This window comes from Lolium perenne, chromosome 1 (assembly GCF_019359855.2).
Source record: "Lolium perenne isolate Kyuss_39 chromosome 1, Kyuss_2.0, whole genome shotgun sequence".
NCBI classification, from domain to species: domain Eukaryota; kingdom Viridiplantae; phylum Streptophyta; class Magnoliopsida; order Poales; family Poaceae; genus Lolium; species Lolium perenne.
This window is the reverse complement of record NC_067244.2, coordinates 207,928,431-207,943,910: the sequence shown is the minus strand read 5'-3', so window position 1 is coordinate 207,943,910 and position 15,480 is coordinate 207,928,431. Positions and strand designations below refer to the sequence as shown.

The window sequence follows — 15,480 nt, the reverse complement described above, 5'->3', positions numbered from 1 at the left end:
GCCACATTACTACTGCTCATATTCATTCATACCACTTGTATTTCACTATCTCTTCGCCGAACTAGTGCACCTATTAGGTGTGTTGGGGACACAAGAGACTTCTTGCTTTGTGGTTGCAGGGTTGCATGAGAGGGATATCTTTGACCTCTTCCTCCCTGAGTTCGATAAACCTTGGGTGATCCACTTAAGGGAAACTTGCTGCTGTTCTACAAACCTCTGCTCTTGGAGGCCCAACACTGTCTACAAGAATAGAAGCACCCGTAGACATCAGCCACCAACGATATATAGATCGAGAGAGAGATTGAAATATATATATCCCCAAGAATATGTTCAGATATATATTGAAATATATGCACGAATGATATGTGCAAGGTATGCCATGCGCGCATGCACACTAATTGTATATATATTATGAGGCAACTTAATCAAATGTGTTTTCATTCGAGAGAACTTGTCGAAATTCAAGTTAATTAATTTATCAGCGCTAATTAGTTGGTCGCCTGCTTGATGCACAATTAAGTGTCGTTGGCCTATATATATATATGTAGGGTTTAATTAGGGTTTAGGGTTATCTAGCTAGGGTTTTAGGGTTAGGGTTAATTGGGGTTTAGGGTCTAGGGTTAGGGTTTAGGGTTTAGTGTTTAGGGTTTAGGGTTTAGGGTGTAGTGTTTAGGGATTAGGGTCTAGGGTTTAGGGTTTAGTGTTTAGGGTGTTTAGGGCCGATGTACGTTTAGGGTATAATTAGGGATTAGGGTTTTAGGGTTTAAGGTTTAGGGATCATCGATCGAGTGCACACACACATTAATTATTAGAGGCACCCGCGCCTTTGCGCATAAAGTGCATGCGTATATGTATATATAAGTGTGTTTCTTGGCCACCAACGATATATAGATCTAGAGAGAGATTGACATATATTTAGGGTTTAGGGTTTAGGGTTTAGGGTCCAGGGTTAGGGTTTAGGGTTTAGTGTTTAGGGTTTAGGGCTTAGGGTGTAGTGTTTAGAGTTTAGGGTTTAGTGTTTAGGGTGTTTAGGGTGTACGTTTAGGGTATAATTAGGGATTAGGGTTTTAGGGTTTTAAGGTTTAGGGATCATCGATCGAGTGCACACACACATTGCTAGAGGCACCCGCGCCTTTGCGCATAAAGTGCATGCATATATATAAGTGTGTTTCTTGGCCCCCAACGATATATAGATCGAGAGAGAGAGATTGAAATATATATATATCCCCAAGAATATGTTCAAATATATATTGAAATATATGCACGAATGATATGCAAGGTATGCCATGCGCGCATGCACACTAATTATATATATATTGTGAGGCAACTTAATCAAATGTACGTGTTTTTCATTCGAGAACTTGTCAAAATTCAAGTTAATTAATTTATCAGCGCTAATTAGTTGGTCGCCTGCTTGATGCGCAATTAAGTGTCGTTGGCCTATATATATGTAGGGTTTAATTAGGGTTCAGGGTTTAGGGTTAGCTACACCTAGGGTAGGGTTAGGGTTAGGGTTAATTAGGGTTTAGGGTCTAGGGTTTAGTGTACGTTTAGTGTTTAGGGTTTAGGGTTTAGGGTCTAGGGTTTAGGGTTTAGTGTTTAGGGTGTTTAGGGTGTATGTTTAGGGTTTAATTATGGATTAGGGATTAGGGTTTTAGGGTTTAAGGTTTAGGGATCATCGATCGAGTGCACACACACATTATTAGAGGCACCCGCGCCTTTGCGCATAAAGTGCATGCGTATATAAGTGTGTGTCTTGGCCACCAACGATACATAGATCGAGAGAGAGAGATTGAAATATATATATATATCCCCAAGAATATGTTCAAATATATATTGAAATATATGCACGAATGATATGTGCAAGGTATGTCATGCGCGCATGCACACTAATTGTATATATATTATGAGGCAACTTAATCAAATGTGTTTTTATTCGAGAGAACTTGTCAAAAATCAAGTTAATTAATTTATCAGCGCTAATTAGTTGGTCGCCTGCTTGATGGGCAATTAAGTGTCGTTGGCCTATATATATATATATATATATGTAGGGTTTAATTAGGGTTTAGGTTTAATTAGCTACCTAGGGGTTAGGGTTAGGGTTAGGGTTAATCGGGGTTTAGGGTCTAGGCCAAAGGTTTAGAGTTTAGTGTTTAGGGTTTAGTGTTTAGGGTTTAGGGTTTAGGGTTCAGGGTTTAGGGTTTAGTGTTTAGGGTGTTAACGGTGTTTAGGGATTAGGGAGATTAGGGTTTTATGGTTTAAAGTTTAGGGATCATCGATCGAGTGCGCACACACATTATTAGAGGCACCCGCGCAATTAAGTGTCGTTGGCCTATATATGTAGGGTTTAATTAGGGTTTAGGGTTAGTTAGGGGTTAGGGTTAGGGTTTAGTGTTTAGGGTTTAGGGTTTAGGGTTTAGTGTTTAGGGTTTAGGGTCTAGGGTTTAGGGTTTAGTATTTAGGGTGTTTAGGATTTAATTAGGGATTAGGGATTAGGGTTTTAGGGTTTAAGGTTTAGGGATCATCGATCGAGTGCACGCACACATTATTAGAGGTACCCGCGCCTTTGCGCATAAAGTGCATGCGTATGTAAGTGTGTTTTTTGGCCACCAACGATATATAGATCGAGAGAGAGATTGAAATATGTATATATCCCTAAGAATATGTTCAGATATATATTGAAATATATGCACGAATGATATGTGCAAGGTATGCCATGCGCGCATGCACACTAATTGTATATATATTATGAGGAAACTTAATCAAATGTGTTTTCATTCGAGCGAACTTGTCAAAATTCAAGTTAATTAATTTATCAGCGCTAATTAGTTGGTCGCCTGCTTGATGCGCAATTAAGTGTCGTTGGCCTATATGTATATGTAGGGTTTAATTAGGGTTATCTAGCTAGGGTTTTAGGGTTCGGGTTAATTAGGGTTTAGGGTCTAGGGTTTAGGGTTTAGTGTTTAGGTTTTAGGGTTTAGGGTTTAGAGTGTAGTGTTTAGGGTTTAGGGTTTAGTGTTTAGGGTTTAGTGTTTAGGGTGTTTAGGGATTAGGGATTAGGGTTTTATGGTTTAAGTTTTAGGGATCATCGATCGAGTGCGCACACACATTATTAGAGGCACCCGCGCCTTTGCGCATAAAGTGCATGCGTATATATGTGTGTTTTTTGGCCACCAACGATATATAGATCGAGAGATAGAGATTGAAATCCCCAAGAATATGTTCAAATATACGCACACACATGAATTATTAGAGGCACCCACGCCTTTGCGCATAAAGTGCATGCATATGTGTGTTGTTCTGGCCACCAACGATAGATCGAGAGAGAGAGAGAGATTGAAATCCCCAAGAATTAGAGGACCCCCTTGCACAAGTGTTGGCCATCTATATATAATATGAATCCCAATAATGTTCATACATGATAGGGCATATGTGTGAAGCAACTTTTTTCCGAGAACTTGTAAAGATTCAAATTTATCAATGCTAATGGAAACTAGTGCACATTAGAGGACCCCCTTGCACACGTGTTGGCCATCTATGTATAGTTTGAATCCCAATAATGTTCATACATGATAGGCTATATGTGAATCAATTTTTTCTTCAAAGAACTTGTCAAGATTCAAATTTATCGGTGCTAATGGAAACTAGTGCGCACTAGACGAGCCCCTTGCGCAAGTGCTGGCCATTACATATAGTTTAAATCTCAAGAATGTTCATACATGATAGGCCATATGTGTAAAGGATTTTTTTCCCGTGAACTTGTCAAAATTCAAGTTTATCAGTGCAAATGGAAACTAGTCCAAAAAATTACATAGAGGTCCAAAAGAACTAGACAATAACTAATAGGACCTGCAACTTTACAAAAAGGACCCCAAAACATATAGAAGAAAATCAATCGAGTCCTTCTGGACCGCACATCAGATCTCTGCTCCGCATCCTTTCCAGCAACTCCGTCGCTGCGGACGCACCACTTGGGACGGTGTCGCCGGTAGTCGCCAGGACGAAGGAGAAGAATGGCCTCAGCAACGGCATATTGGCTCTGAGAAGGGCCGGTGAAAGGCCAAGATGTTCACGGGCAAGACGGATGACGCCGTCGTATGCCCCGAGCTTGTGAACGTTAGCAACTTGACTTCCCCGTTGGCCAGATCTGAAGCACTGACCAAAGCAAGCCTCACCGTTAGCGCCATCACCTTGATGGCACCAGATCGGGGTTTGGCCGGCAAGATCCGCCAGATTCACCATAGGCCAGATCTGAAGCCGATGACGAGATTCCCGACTCCATTGCGCCATTCTGCTCATGGGAAACACTGGATCTAAGCTTACAACAACACTAACTCCCTCGGATCCAAATTAGCTGACTCAACTTTGCTTATCTAAATATGGATGTATCCACACATGTTTTTACTCTAGATACATACACGTCTAAGGAAAGTTGAATCAATTAATTTAGTTCGGAGGGTGTACGATATACAGAGAGAAGTCGGCCTCGTCTCCGGCCGGTGAGGCCGCCGGAGAGAAGGGGGAGAGGAGCCGGGGGAGTGGGAGAGACTCGAGAGAGAAAGAGAAGAGGAAGAAATGAGAGCTCCCTGGGGAAGAACATTATTTTTGTCGTTCTGCTCGTAGCTTGAAACTGAAAATTTCGGCCGCGCGCCAAATCATCCCGCCGCATCCATTCGAAAATCCCGTGACCAGTTTTACCCTTTTAACCCTGGTCCGGAAGCTACAACCCACCGACCATGGAGGGCTCATTCGGTAACAATGAAATATCTTGCCTAGATCCCGAACCCTCCCCACAGGCCCACACCCACCCACCAACCATTCGCCCCATTAGCTCAAAAATACTCTCACACGCCAAAGCTCTGACTCTCTACAGTACTATATCTGCTTCGCCGCCGGCATACTCCTCCACAGCGTAGCCTTATCGTGTTGGCTGTCCACCCACCTGATCCGCTCCCCCGCCGCCCTCGCCACCGACGGATCTGCTTCACCGCCGACCTCGCCACCGACGGATCTGCTTCACCGCCGACCTCGCCACCGATGGATCTGCTTCACCGCCGACCTCGCCACCGATGGATCTACTTCACCGCCGACCTCGCCACCGACAGATCTGCTTCACCGTCGACCTCATCCACAACGTAGCAATCAACGCCTTTCATGTCGACGTACCAGATCCTCTCCAACGGACCCGGGTCTACTTCACCGCGGCCCCCCCTCCACAGAAGCCAATCTATTCCACCGACTACCTCGGCGCAGCGGCTGTATCAACTTCACCGAATCCCTTGCCAGCCAACCATATCTGCTTCACTAACGCCCGCTTCTACTGAAACAGGGTCGACTCATCGTCTCCCGCGTTCGCCGCCGCTGGAATGCAAGTTGTCGCCCCCGTCCACCCCGCCGCAGCTTGGTTAGTACACTGGCCCGTTAGATCGCGGTGTTTCTTGTGTAGTTATTTGCAGATCTCATATGCCATGAACTTTCTTGATGTGTTACTTCGCATGAAGTTCGTTTAAATATTGTATAGTACAAAAGCATTATCTGGTCACTACCATCCTGTTCATTCTACTGACACCTGTGTGCATCCACATATTTATAGCCTTATACCCATTCATTTGCTGCCAACTGTTTTTGTACTGCATGCTATTCCTTTTATAGTCATGCTATGAGCATTTCCAATCTGGTTGTTCTTATACCACGTCATTAGCTCACCACTAGCCGCTAGTTGTTTTCTCGTGCCTGCTATTCTCACACTGCATTTATAATCATGCTATGTGCATTTCCAATCTGCTTGCTCTTATACCTCGTCTTTAGCTTATAGCTATTTTTTTCCATGAATGCTCCTGTCGCACAGCTTGTATAGTTATTGTTGTGTGCATGTCTGGTCTTTGTATTACCGTAGACTAACTTGTCAATGTTATTTTTCCTATGGATTGATCATGCGAACCACTTATTAGAATATCCAACATTAACAGCGGGGACGCTAGGGAAGGTTGGAATCTGAGTTCTTGGTTGGTAATTTTGGCAGTTTACTTCCGTTATTATCTATAACCTATATGCATTGTTCCTTATGCAAGAGATTAACACTTGGAACCCTGCCATAGCAATGCCATTCATGCTTTACTATGTTTCTGCCTATTTGATATGCTTGTCTTGGAGCAACTGCGAAGGTGATTTGAACCTGACATTTGGTCATTCTTAATGTCAGTTTACTTTATGTGGAAAACCTTGGCATTACCCTACTCTAAATCTGAATGTCTGAAATGTGTATCTCATGCAAAGCAACATCTACTACGTAGTTGGTTTTAATCTGATATCTGGTAAATATTGGCTTATTCATTTGGCAGCTCAAGTTTTTTGTTATTTGAAACCAGCTGACTTGGTCTTAAATATGATATCTAAACACAGATTAAGGACAATGGAGCAGGAGGATTAGCATTTCACTTGATGGCTGAACCTAAAATGACAGGCATGTCGACCACGACTAGTGCACACAAGAGAAGGACCTGCAGCGAGCCAGTATGTGCTTAGTACATGCATCTTATCTTATCTTGTGCTTATTTCTGCTACATGCTGTTATCTGATCTCTACATTGCGTAATACATGTTTGAATAGTTAATTGTTGTAACTATGTTTGCAATATTACCAGAATGCAGTTTTAATGAAGCAGTCATCATTAGAGGATAGTCGCTAAAGCGACCCTGTGCAACATTATGATGTAAGTCTGTGCTTAGTACAAGTTCCATACATTGTCTTATTTATGGAACTTGTTATTATCTTATATCTGCATTGCATAATAAATGTTTGAATAGTTCACTGTTGTAACTATGTTTGTAATATTACTAGAATGCAGTTGTAATGAAGAAGTCCTTAGTAGAAGATAGAGCGCAAAAAAGGTTCTGGGGTGAGCCTATGCAACGATATAATGTAAGTCTGTGCTTAGTACTTGTGACTATCTCATATCGACAATGCTTAATACACGTTTGCATAGTTCATCGTTTAACTCTTGTTGCATTATTATCAGAATGCAGTTGTGATGAAGCAATCTTCATCAGAAGAGAGGCCCACAAAAAGTTCTGATCTTTCTTCTGATGCATCCTCTCATAGCCGTCAACCTAGACCATTCCTTTCATCAAACAGTAAATATCTCAAGGCTGTACTTTATAAAAGACATGGTATTGCTGCTTTAAGATCTGTAGCTGATATGTTGACCAAGAGTACACAAGATTCAATCAAGGCGATTGCCAAATGTCAACGTGTTATTGATGATGCTAATAGAAGTCCTCAATGATTCTATGTAATTTTTTTATTTGGGCACATTAATTGCCTTGTAATTTTCCTAGTTATTTTATTTGTGTATGTAATTGTGTGTATCATTGATATCAGATTTTAGGCTCATGAAATTTAATGCAAGTTGACTAGTCAAACAACCAGGGCCCTACAACAGATTGGGCCGGCCCACTTACAGTAGTGTGGGACCCACTTTCATTTTGGGTCGACCCACTTAGTTATTGGGCCGGCCCGTTAACACGATAGTGGGCCCTACCTGCTTATTGGGCCGGCCCACTATCTTGTTGGGCCAGCCCACTTGCTATATGGTGGACCCCACATACTAAATGGGCCAGCCCTTTAACAGAAAAGTGGGACCCACCTGTGTTTTTGGCCCGGCCCACTATCTTGTTTGGCCGGCCCACTTGCTATATGGTGGATGATGTCTACGTTCCCCCTCCTTTCCTGTAGACAGTGTTGGGCCTCCAAGAGCAGAGGTTTGTAGAACAGCAGCAAGTTTTCCCTTAAGTGGATCACCCAAGGTTTATCGAACTCAGGGAGGAAGAGGTCAAAGATATCCCTCTCATGCAACCTTGCAACCACAAAGCAAGAAGTCTCTTGTGTCCCCAACACACCTAATAGGTGCACTAGTTCGGCGAAGAGATAGTGAAATACAGGTGGTATGAATATATATGAGCAGTAGCAACGGTGCCAGAAAATAGCTTGCTGGCGTGTAGTTGATGGTGGTAGTATTGCAGCAGTAGTAACGATAAAAACAGTAAACAAGCAGTAGTAACGCAGCAGTATTTAGGAACAAGGCCTAGGGATTACACTTTCACTAGTGGACACTCTCAACATTGATCACATAACAGAATAGATAAATGCATACTCTACACTTTTGTTGGACGATGAACACATTGCGTAGGATTACACGAACCCTCAATGCCGGAGTTAACAAGCTCCACAATAATGCTCATATTTAAGTAACCTTATAGTGTAAGATAGATCAACAGACTAAACCAAGTACTAACATAGCATGCACACTGTCACCTTCATGCATATGTAGGAGGAATAGATCACATCAATATTATCATAGCAATAGTTAACTTCGCAATCTACAAGAGATCATGATCATAGCATAAACCAAGTACTAACACGGTGCACACACTGTCACCTTTACACACGTGCGGGAGGAATAGAACTACTTTAATAACTTTGCTAGAGTAGCACATAGATAAATTGTGATACAAACTCATATGAATCTCAATCATGTTAAGCAGCTCATGAGCTTATTGTATTGAGGTACATGGGAGAGAGATGAACCACATAGCTACGGCGGAGCCCTCAGCCTCGGAGGTGGATTACTCCCTCCTCATCATGGAAGCAGCGATGGCGGTGAAGATGGCGGTGAAGACGGCGGTGGAGATGGCTCCGGGGGCAATTCCCCGTCCGGCAGGTGCCGGAACAGAGAGTTCTGTCCCCCGAATTGGAGTTTCGCGACGGTGGCGGCGCCCGGAGTCTTTACGGAGTTTCGTCAATTGGTACTGCGTTTTTAGGTCGAAAGGGCTTTTATAGGTGAAGAGGCGGCGCGAGGGCACTGGGGGCGCCACACCCTAGGCCGGCGGCCTAGGCCCTGGCCGCGCCGCCATGTGGTGTGGTGGCCCCCTGGCCCCTCTCCGACTCTTCTTCGGTGTTACGGACGCTTCCGGGAAAAATAGGAGGTTTGGCGTTGATTTCGTCCAATTAGAGAATATTGCCCGAACAGCCTTTACGGAACCAAAAACAGCAGAAAACAGAATCGCACCGTGGCATCTTGTTAATAGGTTAGTTCCGGAAAATGCATGAAAATGATATAAAGTGGGAACAAAACATGTTGGTATTGTCATAATACAAGCATGGAACATCGGAAATTATAGATACGTTGGAGACGTATCGGCATCCCCAAGCTTAGTTCCTACTCGTCCTCGAGTAGGTAAACGATAAAAGATAATTTCTGAGGTGACATGCTACCAACATAATCTTAATCATACCATTGTAAAGCATATGAGATGAATGCAGCGATTCGAAACAATGTAAATGCAATGAGTAAACAAGTGAATCATATAGCAAAGACTTTTCATGAATAGTACTTTCGAGACAAGCATCAATAAGTCTTGCATAAGAGTTACTCATAAAGCAATAAATTCATAGTAGAGACATTGAAGCAACACAATGGAAGATTAAGTTTCAGCGGTTGCTTTCAACTTGTAACATGTATATCTCATGGATAGTTGTCAATGCAAAGCAATATAACAAATGCAATAAGCAAGTATATAAGAATCAATGCACAGTTCACACAAATGTTTGCTTCTTGAGGTGGAGAAAGATAGGTGAACTGACTCAACAATAAAAGTAAAAGAATGGTCCTTCAAAGAGGAAAGCATCGATTGCTATATTTGTGCTAGAGCTTTTATTTTGAAAACATGAAACAATTTTGTCAACGGTAGTAATAAAGCATATGTATCATGTAAATTATATCTTACAAATTGCAAGCCTCATGCATAGTATACTAATAGTGCCCGCACCTTGTCCTAATTAGCTTGGACTACCGGATCATCACAATGCACATGTTTTAACCAAGTGTCACAAAGGGGTACCTCTATGCCGCCTGTACAAAGGTCTAAGGAGAAAGCTCGCATTGGATTTCTCGCTATTGATTATTCTCAACTTAGACATCCATACCGGGACAACATAGACAACAGATAATGGACTCCTCTTTTATGCATAAGCATGTAACAACAATTAATAATTTTCTCATATGAGATTGAGGATATATGTCCAAAACTGAAACTTCCACCATGGATCATGGCTTTAGTTAGCGGCCCAATGTTCTTCTCTAACAATATGCATGCTTAACCATAGGGTGGTAGATCGCTCTTACTTCAGACAAGACGAACATGCATAGCAACTCACATGAAATTCAACAATGAGTAGTTGATGGCGTCCCCAGTGAACATGGTTATCGCACAACAAGCAACTTAATAAGAGATAAAGTGCATAATTACATATTCAATACCACAATAGTTTTTAAGCTATTTGTCCCATGAGCTATGTATTGCAAAGGTGAATGATGGAATTTTAAAGGTAGCACTCAAGCAATTTACTTTGGAATGGCGGAAAATACCATGTAGTAGGTAGGTATGGTGGACACAAATGGCATAGTGGTTGGCTCAAGTATTTTGGATGCATGAGAAGTATTCCCTCTCGATACAAGGTTTAGGCTAGCAAGGTTTATTTGAAACAAACACAAGGATGAACCGGTGCAGCAAAACTCACATAAAAGACATATTGAAAACATTATAAAACTCTACACCGTCTTCCTTGTTTTTCAAACTCAAAACTAGAAATTATCTAGACCTTAGAGAAACCAAATATGCAAACCAGATTTTAGCATGCTCTATGTATTTCTTCATTAATGGGTGCAAAGCATATGATGCAAGAGCTTAAACATGAGCACAACAATTGCCAAGTATCACATTACCCAAAACATTATAGCAATTTACTACATGTATCATTTTCCAATTCCAACCATATAACAATTTAACGAAGAAGAAACTTCGCCATGAATACTAAAAGCTAAGAACACATGTGTTCATATGCAACAGCGGAGCATGTCTCTCTCCCACAAAAGCATGATGTAATCCAATTTATTCAAACACCAACAAAAACAAAAACAAACCGACGCTCCAAGAAAAGCACATAAGATGTGATGGAATAAAAATATAGTTTCAGGGGAGGAACCTGATGATGTTGTTGATGAAGAAGGGGATGCCTTGGGCATCCCCAAGCTTAGATGCTTGAGTCTTCTTAATATATGCAGGGGTAAACCACCGGGGCATCCCCAAGCTTAGAGCTTTCACTCTCCTTGATCATGTTGCATCATACTCCTCTCTTGATCCTTGAAAACTTCCTCCACACCAAACTCGAAACAACTCATTAGAGGGTTAGTGCACAATAAAAATTAACATATTCAGAGGTGACACAATCATTCTTAACACTTCTGGACATTGCATAATGCTACTGGACATTAGTGGATCAAAGAAATTCATCCAACATAGCAAAAGAGGCAATGCGAAATAAAAGGCAGAATCTGTCAAAACAGAACAGTTCGTATTGACGAATTTTAAAATGGCACCAGACTTGCTCAAATGAAAATTCTCAAATTGAATGAAAGTTGCGTACATATCTGAGGATCATGCACATAAATTGGCTTAATTTTCTGAGCTACCTACAGGGAGGTGGACCCAGATTCGTGACAGCAAAGAAATCTGGAACTGCGCAGTAATCCAAATCTAGTACTTACTTTTCTATCAACGGCTTTACTTGGCACAACAACACACAAAACTAAGATAAGGAGAGGTTGCTACAGTAGTAAACAACTTCCAAGACACAAAATAAAAACAAATTACTGTAGCAAAATAACACATGGGTTATCTCCCAAGAAGTTCTTTCTTTATAGCCATTAAGATGGGCTCAGCAGTTTTTAATAATCCATTCGCGGGAAATAGTATTTGAAGCAAAAGAGAGCTTCAAGAGGCAAATTCAAAACAAATTTAAGTCTAACATGCTTCCTATGAAGGGGAATCTTGTACACAAATGAACTCATGAAGAACAAAGTGACAAGCATAAGAGGATAAAACACGAGTAACTTCAAGATTCTCAACATAAAGAGGGGAAACTTAATATTATTAAGATGCATATAACCATATTTCCCTCTCTCATAATAACTTTCAGTAGCATCATTGATGAAATCCACAATATACCCATCACTTAAAACATTCTTATCATGATTCATATGCATAGAAGTATCATTAATTTTGGCATAAGAAGAGTTCTTCTCACTAATAGTAATTGGAGTAAGATTATTATCAAGAATTTGAACATGGTAAACAAGTTGCATATTAAGGGAATTGTTTTTGGTAATCCAATCATGACTATGACAAGTTTCATAAGGATAGTTATAACCTATATCATAGCATTCTTTATAATAATCATCAAAGATCGGAGGCGCAGTGTCATCATAAGAAATAGAATAGTTATCTTTCACAGTTGGTTTATCTATGTCCATACCATCATTGTTATTAGAAGGAGATGTATCAAGAACATAATGACCAGTAGCAAAAGGATTTTCAAACACCTCTTCCCCAAGCTTAGAGCTTTCTATATCATTATGGGAGGAAACATGGATAGCACTGACACTATGGCAATTATTATCATCATCATTTTCAGAAGTAGTTTCCCAGAGATTTGCAATATCAAAAGTAGTGTGCTCATTCAAATCATGATTGCTAATGTATGTAAAGGGTATAGGAAGATCATCGTATTCAGATTCATTATCACAATAATCATTAGGAGCAACATACTTACGGTTACCTAGCGTTATCTCATTCACGCGGGGATACGCCGTTACCTCTTTCTTTTTATTCTCCTTCTTCTTCTTCTTCTTCTTCTTCTTCTTCTTCTTCTTCTTCGTTCCCTTCTTCTTCTTCTTCTCTTCCTTCTCCTCGTTCCCTTCTTTAGGAGGAAGAGGCTTGAAGGGTGGCTCGTCCGCATAACCTGATTTACTTTCAGAAACAATAGAAGAAACTTGGGAGGATCCCTCCTTTTCATTAATTAGTTGAAAACACACAGCGGTCCTATCATATTTTGGCAAGGTGTCATCTTCTAAAATATTTTGTATGTAAGTATTTGTATGGCTATTATCAATGCAATAAGAAAAACACCCATGCAGGACATCATCAATATCAAGATCACTCATATGTAACAAAGAGATTTTTCTCGACAATTCTTCACACCCCAAAAATAAAGTAAGTTCATCATGCTGATTAGGAGTAATTTCATCATCACAATACAAATTTGCAGCACTCATTGGGTTCAAATTATCATTGGAGGGGCATTGAAAATTAAAATGACCCACTTCATGGCAAACTTCACAAATAAAAGGATAGAGGGCACAAACTTTTTTACCAAGATCATCTAGAGCCCTAAACCACTTTCTAGTTTTTTCATTAATATGATGGATGCAATATTCATCTTTGACTTGATTAATTCCGCAAGGCCTATGCATTCCACAAAAATTAACATGCTTATAAGAAATAGCATTTTTAGGAGTTTGAGCATGCTTATTGCAATAATTAACAACAATTTCATTCTTCATGCAAGCCTCTTTAAAAGGTTCATGATACTTATCAAAATTATTTTTAGGCAATTCAAAATGAGAAGCAAAGGCTTTATAAAGATTTGCAGCAACTTGAGAGTCAAGACCATAAGTAGCACTCATATTTCGAAATTTATCGGTATCCATAAAAGCTTCAATGCATTCATAATCATAATTTATACCTGACTCTTTACCTTCATTGTTCTCCCATCCTTCAGCGTTGTCCTCAATCCGATCAAGAAGATCCCACCTAGCTTCAATCTCCTTGCTTGTGAAAGATCCTTCCGAACAGGCATCCAGATAGTCCTTGTGTTGCCCTGAAAGTCTCGCATAAAAATTGTTAACAATAACATTACGGGGGAGCTCATGAATGGGACATTTGAGCATTAGTGACTTCAATCTCCCCCACGCTCGAGAAATACTCTCTCCATCACGAGGATAAAAGTTATAAATATAATTCCTATCAATATGCACTTCATGAGGAGGATAAAATTTAGAATAAAAGAGAGATGCAATTTCCTCCCAACCAAGAGAACGACTATTCTCCAACAATTTATACCAATGCGCCGCTTTACCGGACAGCGAAACGGAGAATAGCTTCTTCTTCACTTCATCCATAGAGATACCTGCACACTTGAATAACCCGCATAATTCATGCAAAAACAGTAAATGATCTCTAGGATGGACAGTTCCATCCCCTTTATAGTGGTTGTCCATAACACGTTCAATAATTTTCATAGGTATTTTATACGGAATACTTTCAGCAGGTGGATTCAAAATATCAGAAGCATCATTAGAGTTATCGCATATGGGAGATAAAGCATTATCAGAACAAATTTTCTCCCCTAAAGATGGGAAGCTAAAAAGATCACAAAAACTAGCTTCCCCAAGCTTAGACTTCTCCATAGCATTAGCAGTAATTGCATTCATACTAATAACATCGCTACTAGCATGCAAATAAGGTTCCATAGGTTTTTTAATTTTCGCATCAAACAATTCTAAATCAGGAAAAAGATTAAAAAGCTCACCAATTTTTTTGTTGTTTTCCATTATGCCTAACTAGTGTAAAACAAGAAACAAAAAGATGCAATTGCAGAATCTAAAGGAAAGAGCTTCGAGTACTTACAACGGCGAAAATAGCTTAGTAGCCGAGATCCGGAGTGTGAGTACCTTTTACCTTTCCTCCCCGGCAACGGCGCCAGAAAAGTGCTTGATGTCTACGTTCCCCCTCCTTTCCTGTAGACAGTGTTGGGCCTCCAAGAGCAGAGGTTTGTAGAACAGCAGCAAGTTTTCCCTTAAGTGGATCACCCAAGGTTTATCGAACTCAGGGAGGAAGAGGTCAAAGATATCCCTCTCATGCAACCCTGCAACCACAAAGCAAGAAGTCTCTTGTGTCCCCAACACACCTAATAGGTGCACTAGTTCGGCGAAGAGATAGTGAAATACGGGTGGTATGAATATATATGAGCGTAGCAACGGTGCCGTAAAATAGCTTGCTAGCGTGTAGTTGATGGTGGTAGTATTGCAGCGATAGTAACGCGGTAAAACGATAAACAAGCAGTAGTAACGCAGCAGTATTTAGGAACAAGGCCTAGGGATTACACTTTCACTAGTGGACACTCTCAACATTGATCACATAACAGAATAGATAAATGCATACTCTACACTTTTGTTGGATGATGAACACATTGCGTAGGATTACACGAACCCTCAATGCCGGAGTTAACAAGCTCCACAATAATGCTCATATTTAAGTAACCTTATAGTGTAAGATAGATCAACAGACTAAACCAAGTACTAACATAGCATGCACACTGTCACCTTCATGCATATGTAGGAGGAATAGATCACATCAATATTATCATAGCAATAGTTAACTTCGCAATCTACAAGAGATCATGATCATAGCATAAACCAAGTACTAACACGGTGCACACACTGTCACCTTTACACACGTGCAGGAGGAATAGAACTACTTTAATAACTTTGCTAGAGTAGCACATAGATAAATTGTGATACAA

General features: G+C 40.6%; 1 long non-coding RNA gene across 1 annotated transcript; it reads left to right on the top strand.

Annotated features, from left to right (window-relative positions):
* Positions 1 to 6,863: 6,863 nt before the first annotated feature.
* Positions 6,864 to 7,407, top strand: LOC139835050 (uncharacterized). Its single transcript, XR_011750784.1, has 2 exons — positions 6,864 to 6,921; positions 7,019 to 7,407. It is a non-coding gene; the product is annotated as an uncharacterized lncRNA (long non-coding RNA).
* Positions 7,408 to 15,480: the final 8,073 nt, after the last annotated feature.